The sequence below is a fragment of the Oncorhynchus kisutch genome, unplaced genomic scaffold, assembly GCF_002021735.2.
Source record: "Oncorhynchus kisutch isolate 150728-3 unplaced genomic scaffold, Okis_V2 Okis01b-Okis20b_hom, whole genome shotgun sequence".
Lineage (NCBI taxonomy): Eukaryota > Metazoa > Chordata > Actinopteri > Salmoniformes > Salmonidae > Oncorhynchus > Oncorhynchus kisutch.
In genome coordinates, this window is record NW_022261978.1 from 2,427,937 (window position 1) to 2,440,374 (window position 12,438).

At 44.2% G+C, this 12,438-nt stretch overlaps 1 protein-coding gene across 1 annotated transcript in view; it reads right to left on the bottom strand.

Moving 5' to 3' along the window:
• The window catches only part of LOC116358992 (protein phosphatase 1 regulatory subunit 29-like), a 257,303-nt gene that overhangs the window by 45,115 nt on the left and 199,750 nt on the right, over positions 1–12,438 (bottom strand). The window contains exon 3 of the mRNA XM_031811568.1: positions 11,120–11,189. The gene's annotated coding sequence lies outside the window, so the exon portion shown is untranslated. The remainder of the gene's footprint in view (positions 1–11,119; positions 11,190–12,438) is intronic.

The following is a 12,438-nucleotide window of genomic DNA, read 5'->3' on the forward strand; positions in this document are numbered from 1 at the left end:
ACAGGAACGCCTTAGTGGCCTTGCTGTCATCAGTATTAAACATGCAGTAGCTGGGCAGATTTCCTATGATGATGTCATTGATGACTTGGCATCAAGGAAGGCAAGAAAGGTCAAGGTTCAACAATTTAGTTGGTGTGTTTCTTGTTTGAAGTTCAATAGAGTCATAATCAGGTTCTCCTCTTTATAAGAGTGTTATTCTATTTGTGTATTTGTGTGATATATGATTTATGTAATGTAGTTGTATGTGTGTGTTGCTGTTAGCAACAGGGTAATAGTGTAATTATGTGTGTGTTGCTGTTAGCAACAGGGTAATAGTGTAATTATGTGTGTGTTGCTGTTAGCAACAGGGTAATAGTGTAATTATGTGTGTGTTGCTGTTAGCAACAGGGTAATAGTGTAATTATGTGTGTGTTGCTGTTAGCAACAGGGTAATAGTGTAATTATGTGTGTGGTTACAGGGTAGTGTATTGTGTGTTGCTGTTAGCAACAGGGTAATAGTGTAATTATGTGTGTGTTGCTGTTAGCAACAGGGTAATAGTGTAATTATGTGTGTGTTGCTGTTAGCAACAGGGTAATAGTGTAATTATGTGTGTGTTGCTGTTAGCAACAGGGTAATAGTGTAATTATGTGTGTGTTGCTGTTAGCAACAGGGTAATAGTGTAATTATGTGTGTGTTGCTGTTAGCAACAGGGTAATAGTGTAATTATGTGTGTGTTGCTGTTAGCAACAGGGTAATAGTGTAATTATGTGTGTGTTGCTGTTAGCAACAGGGTAATAGTGTAATTATGTGTGTGTTGCTGTTAGCAACAGGGTAATAGTGTAATTATGTGTGTGTTGCTGTTAGCAACAGGGTAATAGTGTAATTATTTGATTCTCTTTTTATTTGTATTTATATACTACAATTTGTTTATTTGTCTTTTTACCTCTTTTTGATATTTCTCAGTCTTATTAGTCTCATTAGTCTTATTAGTCTTATTAGTCTTATTTTTGTATATATTTTTTATATTTATATAGTTTTAATTGTTATGATTAATTATGTGTTGTTCCAAATGTCTGAATAAAAATAACAGTGGGTGCAGAATGGTGATTTCTTTATGAATGATGAATTGGAGGGGCCGCTGAAGGGGAGGTTCACCCAGGGAGCCATACAAGCTAGAACTGTCACTGCCCTTCTCCCATGATTGCTCAATCAGAAGAGTCTTGGTGGTTCCAAACTTCTTCCTTTAAGAATAATGGAGGCCACTGTGTTCCTGGGGAATTTTTCGGATCTGTGCCTCAACGCAATCCTGTCTCGGAGCGCTACGGACAATTCCTTCGACCTCATGGCTTGGTTTTTCCTCTGACGTGCACTGTCAACTGTGTGACCTTATATAGACAGGTGAGTGCCTTTCCAAATCATGTCCAATCAGTTGAATTTACCACAGGTTGACTCCAATCAAGTTGTAGAAACATCTCAAGGATGATCAATGGAAACAGGATGCTCCTGAGCTCAATTTCAATTTCAAGTCTCATAGCAAAGGGTCTGAATACTTATGTAAATAAGGTACTTCTGTTTTAATTTATAAACATTTCTAAAAACCTGTATTTCACTTTTCATTAAAAAGTATGTAGATTGATGATTAAAAAAAAGAGATTAAATCCACTGTCTTCTCTCATCGCTACAACTCCCGTACGAGCTGACGAGAGACGAAGGTTGAATATTGGAGGCCCAGGAATGTGTTCCTTGGGGCCAGAACTGGCCAGCAGACCGCTAGTTGCAGACCAATCTTATAGACAGATATAAGAAGATCGGGCAGTCAATCAACATGCCAAAGGTTGAATTAAAGATCAATGTTTTATCATCAGAAGATGACTAGAAAACAGTAATGAGCTTATCAAGAGCCGATGAGCCAAGATTGATTGTCCTCTATATGCCGATTATGTCACTGTAAGTCAAGTCTTATTGGGTCATATATGCCCTGTGTGCCAATCAGCATCTAAGACGTTGTTTGTCATATTTGTATTTGGTACAACGGTTGGCGTCAATTCAAAAAGGAAACTGAAATTCTAAGTTAATAATTGTAAAAAAAACTGCATCTATTGTCATGACTTCGCAATAAACTGAAAAGAAGAAACAATTTATTGAAAACATTTTCAATGTATTCATGTGAAATATAAATGACTTCCTGAAATGACTAACTTCAATTATAATTGACCCCCACCGTGTTGGTACACATAGGCAGAGGCCCAGAGGCCCAAAAACTCCAATGAGGAAAACAGCCCACAACAGTTCCTCTCTTTACTCTACGAATGTACCTCCAGCCAGTGTCAAACCCTACTGCATCCAAACTGCATTAAAACCTTATAAGACACGAGCGTGCTATCAGCCTATTCCAATGACTACAGCTACGTCTCAAATGGCACACTATTCCCTTACATAGTGCCATACGGGCCCTGCTCAAACGTAATGCACTAATATAGGGAGAGGGGAGCCATTTGGGATGAACCCTATAAGTCTCTATACACCTGGGGTGTCACTGGGAGGCCAAGCTTTCAGGCTGAGAGAGAGGAAAAGGTTGTTTCTCAGGAATGTTATTGTGTAACTGCAGTTCATGGGGTACGGCTAGCTTTTGATTCAAAGTCTCTCTTTCCCGGTTATAATTGATGCTAATGCATGTTGTGTTGTCTGGGTACCTCGTTAGAAGTACATCTGCAGCCCATTAGTCCAAGACTTTGTTGTTCCCTCAACTCTTTCTTTCTTTCTCCCTCTCACTTCTTTTCTCTCTCCACTACCTCTCCATCTTTCTATCCCTTGACACTGTTCACCTGTGTTTCTTGCCCGCTCTCTTTACCTCTCCCTCTCTTTCCCTCTCTCTCTTTCCCTCTCCCTCTCTTTCCCTCTCCCTCTCTTTCCCTCTCTCTCTTTACCTCCCCCCCTCTCTTTACCTCTCTCTCTCTGTACCTCTCCCTCTCTTTCCCTCTCCCTCTCTTTCCCTCTCCCTCTCTTTCCCTCTCCCTCTCTTTACCTCTCCCTCTATTTCCCTCTCCTCTCTTTACCTCTCCCTTCTTTCCCTCTCCCTCTCTTTACCTCTCTCTCTCTTTACCACTCCCTCTCTTTCCCTCTCCCTCTATTTCCCTCTCCCTCTCTTTCCCTCTCCCTCTCTTTCCCTCTCCCTCTATTTCCCTCTCTCTCTCTTTCCCACTCCCTCTCTTTACCTCTCCCTTTCCTTTCCCTCTCCCTCTCTTTCCCTCTCCCTCTCTTTCCCGCTCTCTCTCTTCCCTCTCCCTTTCTTTCCCTCTCCCTCTCTCTCCCACTCCCTCTCTTTCCTCTCCCTCTCTTCCTCTCCCTCTCATTACCTCTCCCTCTCTTTCCCTCTCCCTCTCTTTCCCTCTCTCTCTCTTTCCCTCTCTCTCTCTTTCCCTCTCTCTCTTTCCCTCTCCCTCTCCCTCTCTTTCCCTCTCCCTCTCTTTCCCTCTCTCTCTCTTTCCCACTCCCTCTCTTTCCCTCTCTCTCTCTTTCCCTCTCCCTTTCTTTCCCTCTCCCTCTCTTTCCTTCCACTCCCTCTCTTTCCCTCTCCCTCTCTTTCCCTCTCCTCTCTTTACCTCTCCCTCTCTTTCCCTCTCCCTTTCTTTCCCTCTCCCTCTCTTTCCCTCTCCCTCTCTTTCCCTCTCCCTCCTCTTTCCCTCTCTCTCTCTCTTTCCCACTCCCTCTCTTTCCCTCTCTTTCTCTTTCCCTCTCCCTTTCTTTCCCTCTCCCTCTCTTTCCCACTCCCTCTCTTTCCCTCTCCCTCTCTTATACCCTCTCCCTTTCTTTCCCTCTCCCTCTCTTTCCCTCTCCCTCTCTTTCCCTCTCTCTCTCTTTCCCTCTCCCTCTCTTTCCCTCTCCCTCTCTTTACCTCTCCCTCTCTTTCCCTCTCCCTCTCTTTCCCTCTCTCTCTCTTTCCCTCTCTCTCTCTTTCCCTCTCTCTCTTCCTCTCCCTCTCCCTCTTCCCTCTCCCCTCTCTTTACCTCTCTCCCTCTTTCCCTCTCCCTCTCTTTTCCCTCTCCCTCTCTTACCTCTACCTCTCTTCTCTCTCTTTCCCTCTCCCTCTCTTTCCCTCTCTCTCTCTTTCCCTCTCTCTCTTTCCCTCTCCCTCTCTTTCCCTCTCCCTCTCTTTACCTCTCTCTCTCTTTCCCTCTCCCTCTCTTTCCCTCTCCCTCTCTTTCCCTCTCCCTCTCTTTACCTCTCTCTCTCTTTCCCCCTCTCTCTCTTTCCCTCTCCCTCTATTTCCCTCTCTATCTTTCCCACTCCCTCTCTTTAACCTCTCCCTCTCTTTACCTCTCCCTCTCTTTCCCTCTCCCTCTCTTCCCTCTCCCTCTCTTTCCCTCTCCCTCTCCCTCTCTTTCCCTCTCCCTCTCTTTACCTCTCCCTCTCTTTACCTCTCTCTCTCTTTCCCTCTCCCTCTCTTTCCCTCTCCCTCTCTTTCCCTCTCTCTCTCTTTACCTCTCTCTCTCTTTCCCTCTCCCTCTATTTACCTCTCCCTCTCTTTCCCTCTCTCTCTCTTTAAACCTCTCTCTCTCTCTTTCCCTCTCTTTCCCTCTCCTCTCTTTTCCCTCTCCCTCTACTTTCCCTCTCTCTCTCTCTTACCCTCTCCCTTTCTTTCCCTCCCCTCTCTTTCCCTCTCCCTCTCTTTCCTCTCTCTCTCTCTTTCCCTCTCCCTCTCTTTCCCTCTCCCTCTCTTTACCTCTCCCTCTCTTTCCTCTCCTCTCTTTCCCTCTCCTCTCTTTCCCTCTCTCTCTCTTTACCTCTCTCTCTCTTTCCCTCGACCCTCTCTCTTTCCTCTCCCTCTCTTCCCTCTCCCTCTCTTTCCTCTCCCTCTCTTTACCTCTCCCTCTCTTACCTCTCCCCTCTCTTTCCCTCTCCTCTCTTTCCCTCCTCTCTCTTTCCCTCTCTCTCTCTTTCCCTCTCTCTCTTTCCCTCTCCCTCTCACTCTTTTCCCTCTCCTCTCGTTACCTCTCTCCCTCTTCCCTCTCCCTCTCTTTCCTCTCCTCTCTTTACCTCTCTCTCTCTTTCCCTCTCCCTCTCTTTCCCTCTCTCTCTCTTTCCCTCTCTCTCTTTTCCCTCTCCCTCTCTTTCCCTCTCCCTCTCTTTACCTCTCTCTCTCTTTCCCTCTCCCCTCTCTTCCCTCTCCCTCTCTTTCCCTCTCCCTCTCTTTACCTCTCTCTCTCTTTCCCCCTCTCTCTCTTTCCCTCTCCCTCTATTTCCCTCTCTATCTTTCCCACTCCCTCTCTTTACCTCTCCCTCTCTTACCTCTCCCTCTCTTTCCCTCTCCCTCTCTTTCCCTCTCCCTCTCTTTCCCTCTCCCTCTCCCTCTCTTTCCCTCTCCCTCTCTTTACCTCTCCCCTCTCTTTACCTCTCTCTCTCTTTCCCTCTCCCTCTCTTTCCCTCTCCCTCTCTTTCCCTCTCTCTCTCTTTACCTCTCTCTCTCTTTCCCTCTCCCTCTATTTTACCTCTCCCTCTCTTTCCCTCTCTCTCTCTTTACCTCTCTCTCTCTTTCCCTCTCTTTCCCTCTCCCTCTCTTTCCCTCTCCCTCTCTTTCCCTCTCTCTCTCTTACCCTCTCCCTTTCTTTCCCTCTCCCTCTCTTTCCCTCTCCCTCTCTTTTCCCTCTCTCTCTCTTTCCCTCTCCCTCTCTTTCCCTCTCCCTCTTCTTTACCTCTCCCTCTCTTTCCCTCTCCTCTCTTTCCCTCTCTCTCTCTTTCCCTCTCTCTCTCTTTACCTCTCTCTCTCTTTCCCTCGACCCTCTCTTTCCCTCTCCCTCTCTTTCCCTCTCCCTCTCTTTACCTCTCTCTCTCTTTCCCTCTCTTTCCCTCTCCCTCTCTTTCCCTCTCTCTCTCTTTCCCTCTCTCTCTTTCCCTCTCCCTCTCTTTCCCTCTCCCTCTCTTTCCCTCTCCCTTTCTTTCCCTCTCCCTCTCTTTCCCTCTCCCTCTCTTTACCTCTCCCTCTCTTTCCCTCTCCCTCTCTTTCCCTCTCCCTCTCTTTCCCTCTCCCTCTCTTTACCTCTCCCTCTCTTTACCTCTCCCTCTCTTTCCCTCTCCCTTTCTTTCCCTCTCTCTCTCTTTCCCTCTCCCTCTATTTACCTCTCCCTCTCTTTCCCTCTCCCTCTCTTTCCCTCTCCCTCTCTTTCCCTCTCTCTCACCTTCTCTATATTTCACCAACTCTCTCTCTCCCCCCTCATTCTGTTACAGCCCTGTGTTTAATAGCCTCGTCCTGTCTGTCTCAAGGTGCATTGGATCTCTATAGAGTGTTGCTGCACCGGGAAACGGTACATGTGTTTCTCTCCCTCCCTCCATATCCCTCTCTCATCATCTCCCCCTCTTTCTCTCTCCTTCTCTCTCTCTATATCCCGATGTTTTTAAGTGCTGTACCTCCACCTACATCCACAGTGCTGTACCTCCACCTACATCCACAGTGAGGTACCTCCCCCTACATCCACAGTGCTGTACCTACACTTACATCCACAGTGCTGTACCTACACTTACATCCACAGTACTGTACCTACACTTACATCCACAGTGCTGTACCTCCACCTACATCCACAGTGCTGTACCTCCCCCTACATCCACAGTGCTGTACCTACACTTACATCAACAGTGCTGTACCTACACTTACATCCACAGTGCTGTACCTACACCTACATCCACAGTGCTGTACCTTCCCCTACATCCAGTGCTGTACCTCCACCTACATCCACAGTGCTGTACCTCCCCCTACATCCACAGTGCTGTACCTCCCCCTACATCCACAGTGCTGTACCTCCACCTACATCCACAGTGCTGTACCTCCCCCTATATCCACAGTGCTGTACATCCACAGAGCTGTACCTCCACCTACATACACAGCGCTGTACCTCCACCTACATCCACAGTATACCTCAGAATGCTCTAATAAACTCACAGACAAGACATGTGACACGTCCCAAATGGCCCCCTATATAAGCAACTAGTTTAGACCAGAGCCTTATATAAGCCACTAGTTATGACCAGAGCCCAATATAAGCCACTAGTTATGACCAGAGCCCAATATAAGCCACTAGTTATGACCAGAGCCCAATATAAACCACTAGTTTTGACCAGAGCCCAATATAAGCCACTAGTTATGACCAGAGCCCTATATAAGCCACTAGTATGACCAGAGCCCTATATAAGCCACTAGTTATGACCAGAGCCCAATATAAACCACTAGTTTTGACCAGAGCCCAATATAAGCCACTAGTTATGACCAGAGCCCTATATAAGCCAATAGTTATGACCAGAGCCCAATATAAGCCACTAGTTATGACCAGAGCCCTATATAAGCCACTAGTTATGACCAGAGCCCAATATAAACCACTCGTTTTGACCAGAGACCTATACAAGCCACTAGTTATGACCAGAGCCCAATATAAACCACTAGTTTTGACCAGAGACCTATACTGCATAAACCACTAGTTTTGACCAGAGCCCTATATTTGCTCCTTCGCGATAATCTACTAATCAATTAACAGGTTAGGACTGTGTAGTGTGTTTATAGTACAACCTGGTATACTATACAATGTTCTACCTTGTTCATACCAATATCTGAAGTAAATCATGAACGATGGTATATTGTTTAGAGCCATGAGTAACCATAGCTGCACATTTCAAAAAAGTATTGGGACACTCTTTCACACTTTAAGAAATGTGTGTGTGTGTGTGTGTTTGTGTGTGTGTGTGTGTGTGTGGCTTGACATTCCTCTGGGACTGGATTAAAACATCCACACATACACTGGCTTCTCTCCCTCTCTTCCACTCTTCACCTCCAACCCATTTCTCCCACCACCTCCTCCCCCTCTCCACATTTGGACAGAGGATTTCTAGTCCCCACTCCTGTCGCTCCAGCAGAGAAGTGCAGGCGGTCAGTGGACAGAGATTTTGGAGCTTTTGATAACCCCTTTCTTCCTTACTTTGGGGTTCTTGACATTTTAATCTCCCCTCTCAGTCAGTCAGTCACAAAAACACAAAGACACACACACACACACACACACACACACACACACACACACACACACACACACACACACACACACACACACACACCTCTGTTACTCTCTTGTCTCTTTCTTCCCGCCTCTCTTTCAGTCTCTCTCTCTCCCTCCCTCTCTCTCTCGTTCAGTCTCTCTCCCTCTATCTATCTATCTATTTCTCCCTCCCTCTCTCTTTCTCTCTCTTTCCCTTACCTCTCTCCCTCTCTCTATTTTTCTCTCACTTTCACAGCCTCTCTCCCACTCTATATATCTTTCTCTCTCCATTTTTCTCTCTGTCACAGTCTCCCTCCTATCTACCTTGCTCCCCCTCTCTCCCTCCCTCCCTCCCTCTCCCTCCCTCTCTCTCTCTCTCTCTTTGACAGTCTCTCTCCCTCCCTCTCTCTCTCTCTCTTTCATAAAGCAGGTGTTGACATTTTATAATGTCACTCATTTTCTATCTTCACCTTCTTTTTCTACCTTGCAACGTTCTGTTCATATTTCCATCTCTCTTCTTCAGTCCTTTTCATTCTACTATCGTCTCTCGTTCACTCTGTTTTCTCTTAGTAATCAGGGCCTGTTATCATAAAGCGACTCACAGTAGATCATACCTCGGCACTCCTAGTCTGAGACGCTTTGTGAATACTAGACCCTGTTACTTATTTTCCTCCGCCTGGAGACTCATCTTTCTCTCTCCTTTACACTGCATGTACTCATTGGATGGTAATGAATTCTACCACAGGTCTGTCTGTGCCCTTGGCCTTGGGGTCATTCTGGTCTTCATCCCTAGTATCCTGAATACTCTCCGGCAGTCTCTTAGTAAGAGACATGTTCCAGGAAGTCTTTATTGCATTCGCACTATAAAGAGCACTATTAGAGAGCATCATAAAGAGCACCATAAAAAGCACTATAAAGAGCACTATAAAGAGCACTATAAAGAGCACTATTAGAGAGCACTATAAAGAGCACTATAAAGAGCACTATAAAGAGCACTATTAGAGAGCAATATAAAGCGCACTATTAGAGAGCACTATAAAGAGCACTATTAGAGAGCAATATAAAGAGCACTATTAGAGAGCACTATAAAGAGCACTATTAGAGAGCACTATAAAGCGCACTATTAGAGAGCACTATAAAGAGCACTATTAGAGAGCAATATAAAGAGCAATATAAAGAGCACTATAAAGAGCACTATAAAGAGCACTATAAAGAGCACTATAAAGAGCACTATTAGAGAGCAATATAAAGCGCACTATTAGAGAGCACTATAAAGAGCAATATAAAGAGCACTATAAAGAGCACTATAAAGAGCACTATAAAGAGCACTATAAAGAGCACTATTAGAGAGCAATATAAAGCGCACTATTAGAGAGCACTATAAAGAGCAATATAAAGAGCACTATAAAGAGCACTATTAGAGAGCACTATAAAGAGCACTATTAGAGAGCACTATAGAGAGCACTATAAAGAGCACTATAAAGAGCACTATTAGAGAGCACTATAAAGAGCACTATTAGAGAGCACTATAGAGAGCACTATAAAGAGCACTATAAAGAGCAATATAAAGAGCACCATAGAGCACTATTAGAGCACTATTAGAGAGCACTATAAAGAGCACAATAAAAAGCATCACATGTCACATTGTCTCAGGAACCACATTCAGAACAAATAAAAATACTAATTAACATGATATATCAACATCACACCTGTAATAACCGCTAGGCTACTTACCATCTAACTAACATGATATATCAACATCACACCTGTAATAACCGCTAGGCTACTTACCACCTAACTAACATGATATATCAACATCACACCTGTAATAACCGCTAGGCTACTTACCACCTAACTAACATGATATATCAACATCACACCTGTAATAACCGCTAGGCTACTTACCATCTAACTAACATGATATATCAACATCACACCTGTAATAACCGCTAGGCTACTTACCATCTAACTAACATGATATATCAACATCACACCTGCTCTAACCGCTAGGCTACTTACCATCTAACTAACATGATATATCAACATCACACCTGTAATAACCGCTAGGCTACTTACCATCTAACTAACATGATATATCAACATCCCACCTGTAATAACCTCTAGGCTACTTACCACCTAACTAACATGATATATCAACATCACACCTGTAATAACCTCTAGGCTACTTACCACCTAACTAACATGATATATCAACATCACACCTGCTCTAACCGCTAGGCTACTTACCACCTAACTAACATGATATATCAACATCCCACCTGTAATAACCGCTAGGCTACTTACCACCTAACTAACATGATATATCAACATCACACCTGTAATAACCTCTAGGCTACTTACCATCTAACTAACATGATATATCAACATCCCACCTGTAATAACCTCTAGGCTACTTACCACCTAACTAACATGACATATCAACATCACACCTGTAATAACCGCTAGGCTACTTACCACCTAACTAACATGATATATCAACATCACACCTGCTCTAACCGCTAGGCTACTTACCACCTAACTAACATGATATATCAACATCACACCTGTAATAACCTCTAGGCTACTTACCACCTAACTAACATGATATATCAACATCACACCTGTAATAACCGCTAGGCTACTTACCACCTAACTAACATGATATATCAACATCACACCTGTAATAACCTCTAGGCTACTTACCACCTAACTAACATGATATATCAACATCACACCTGTAATAACCGCTAGGCTACTTACCACCTAACTAACATGATATATCAACATCACACCTGTAATAACCTCTAGGCTACTTACCATCTAACTAACATGATATATCAACATCACACCTGCTCTAACCGCTAGGCTACTTACCATCTAACTAACATGATATATCAACATCACACCTGTAATAACCTCTAGGCTACTTACCACCTAACTAACATGATATATCAACATCACACCTGTAATAACCTCTAGGCTACTTACCACCTAACTAACATGATATATCAACATCACACCTGTAATATATATAATCTGGAACCTAAATGTTTCTGCCCGGAGCTGTAAAGAGGCGTTATATCCAAAAATGGTAATTACTTCAAAAGTGTAGTCTGGTACTCACAATCTTTGCTGGTCTTTTTTCCTCGTTGTCCAATTCCTCTATGGCCCTGTGCTGACTGTGCGGACTCTCACTGTGGGGGAGATACAAGGTCAGAGGTCAGGGTACAACGTTATTGTCCATTTGTTACAGCAAACAGCAGAAATGTGTATCCTGCTCAGTTCTCCACCAGATAACACACATTGCAGCCCTCTTTCCTAGATTCCTAGGTATACTTCTATAGTGACTGTTCTACATAGAACCATATAAAGACTATTATACCTCTATAGTGATGTTCTACATAGAACCATATAAAGACTATTATACCTCTATAGTGATGTTCTACATAGAACCATATAAAGACTATTATACCTCTATAGTGATGTTCTACATAGAACCATATAAAGACTATTATACCTCTATAGTGATGTTCTACATAGAACCATATAAAGACTATTATACCTCTATAGTGATGTTCTACATAGAACCATATAAAGACTATTATACCTCTACAGTGATGTTCTACATAGAGCCACATCTAGTACAGTCGTACAGGAGGACATGTGTGTTTCTAGTACAGTCGAACAGGAGGACATGTGTGTTTCTAGTACAGTCGAACAGGAGGAACAGGTGTGTTTCTAGTACAGTCGTACAGGAGGATCAGGTGTGTTTCTAGTACAGTCGTACAGGAAGAACAGGTGTGTTTCTAGTACAGTCGTACAGGAGGAACAGGTGTGTTTCTAGTACAGTCGTACAGGAGGATCAGGTGTGTTTCTAGTACAGTCGTACAGGAGGAACAGGTGTGTTTCTAGTACAGTCGTACAGGAGGAATAGGTGTGTTTCTAGTACAGGAGGAACAGGAGGAACAGGTGTGTTTCTAGTACAGGAGGAACAGGAGGAATAGGAGGAACAGGAGGAACAGGAGGAACAGGTGTGTTTCTAGTACAGGAGGAACAGGAGGAACAGGAGGAACAGGAGGAACAGGTGTGTTTCTAGTACAGTCGTACAGGAGGAACAGGTGTGTTTCTAGTACAGTCGTACAGGAGGAACAGGTGTGTTTCTAGTACAGTCGTACAGGAGGAACAGGTGTGTTTCTAGTACAGTAGGAACAGGAGGAACAGGAGGAACAGGAGGAATAGGTGTGTTTCTAGTACAGGAGGAACAGGAGGAACAGGAGGAACAGGAGGAATAGGTGTGTTTCTAGTACAGGAGGAACAGGAGGAACAGGAGGAACAGGAGGAACAGGTGTGTTTCTAGTACAGTCGTACAGGAGGAACAGGTGTGTTTCTAGTACAGTCGTACAGGAGGAACAGGAGGACATGTGTGTTTCTAGTACAGTCGTA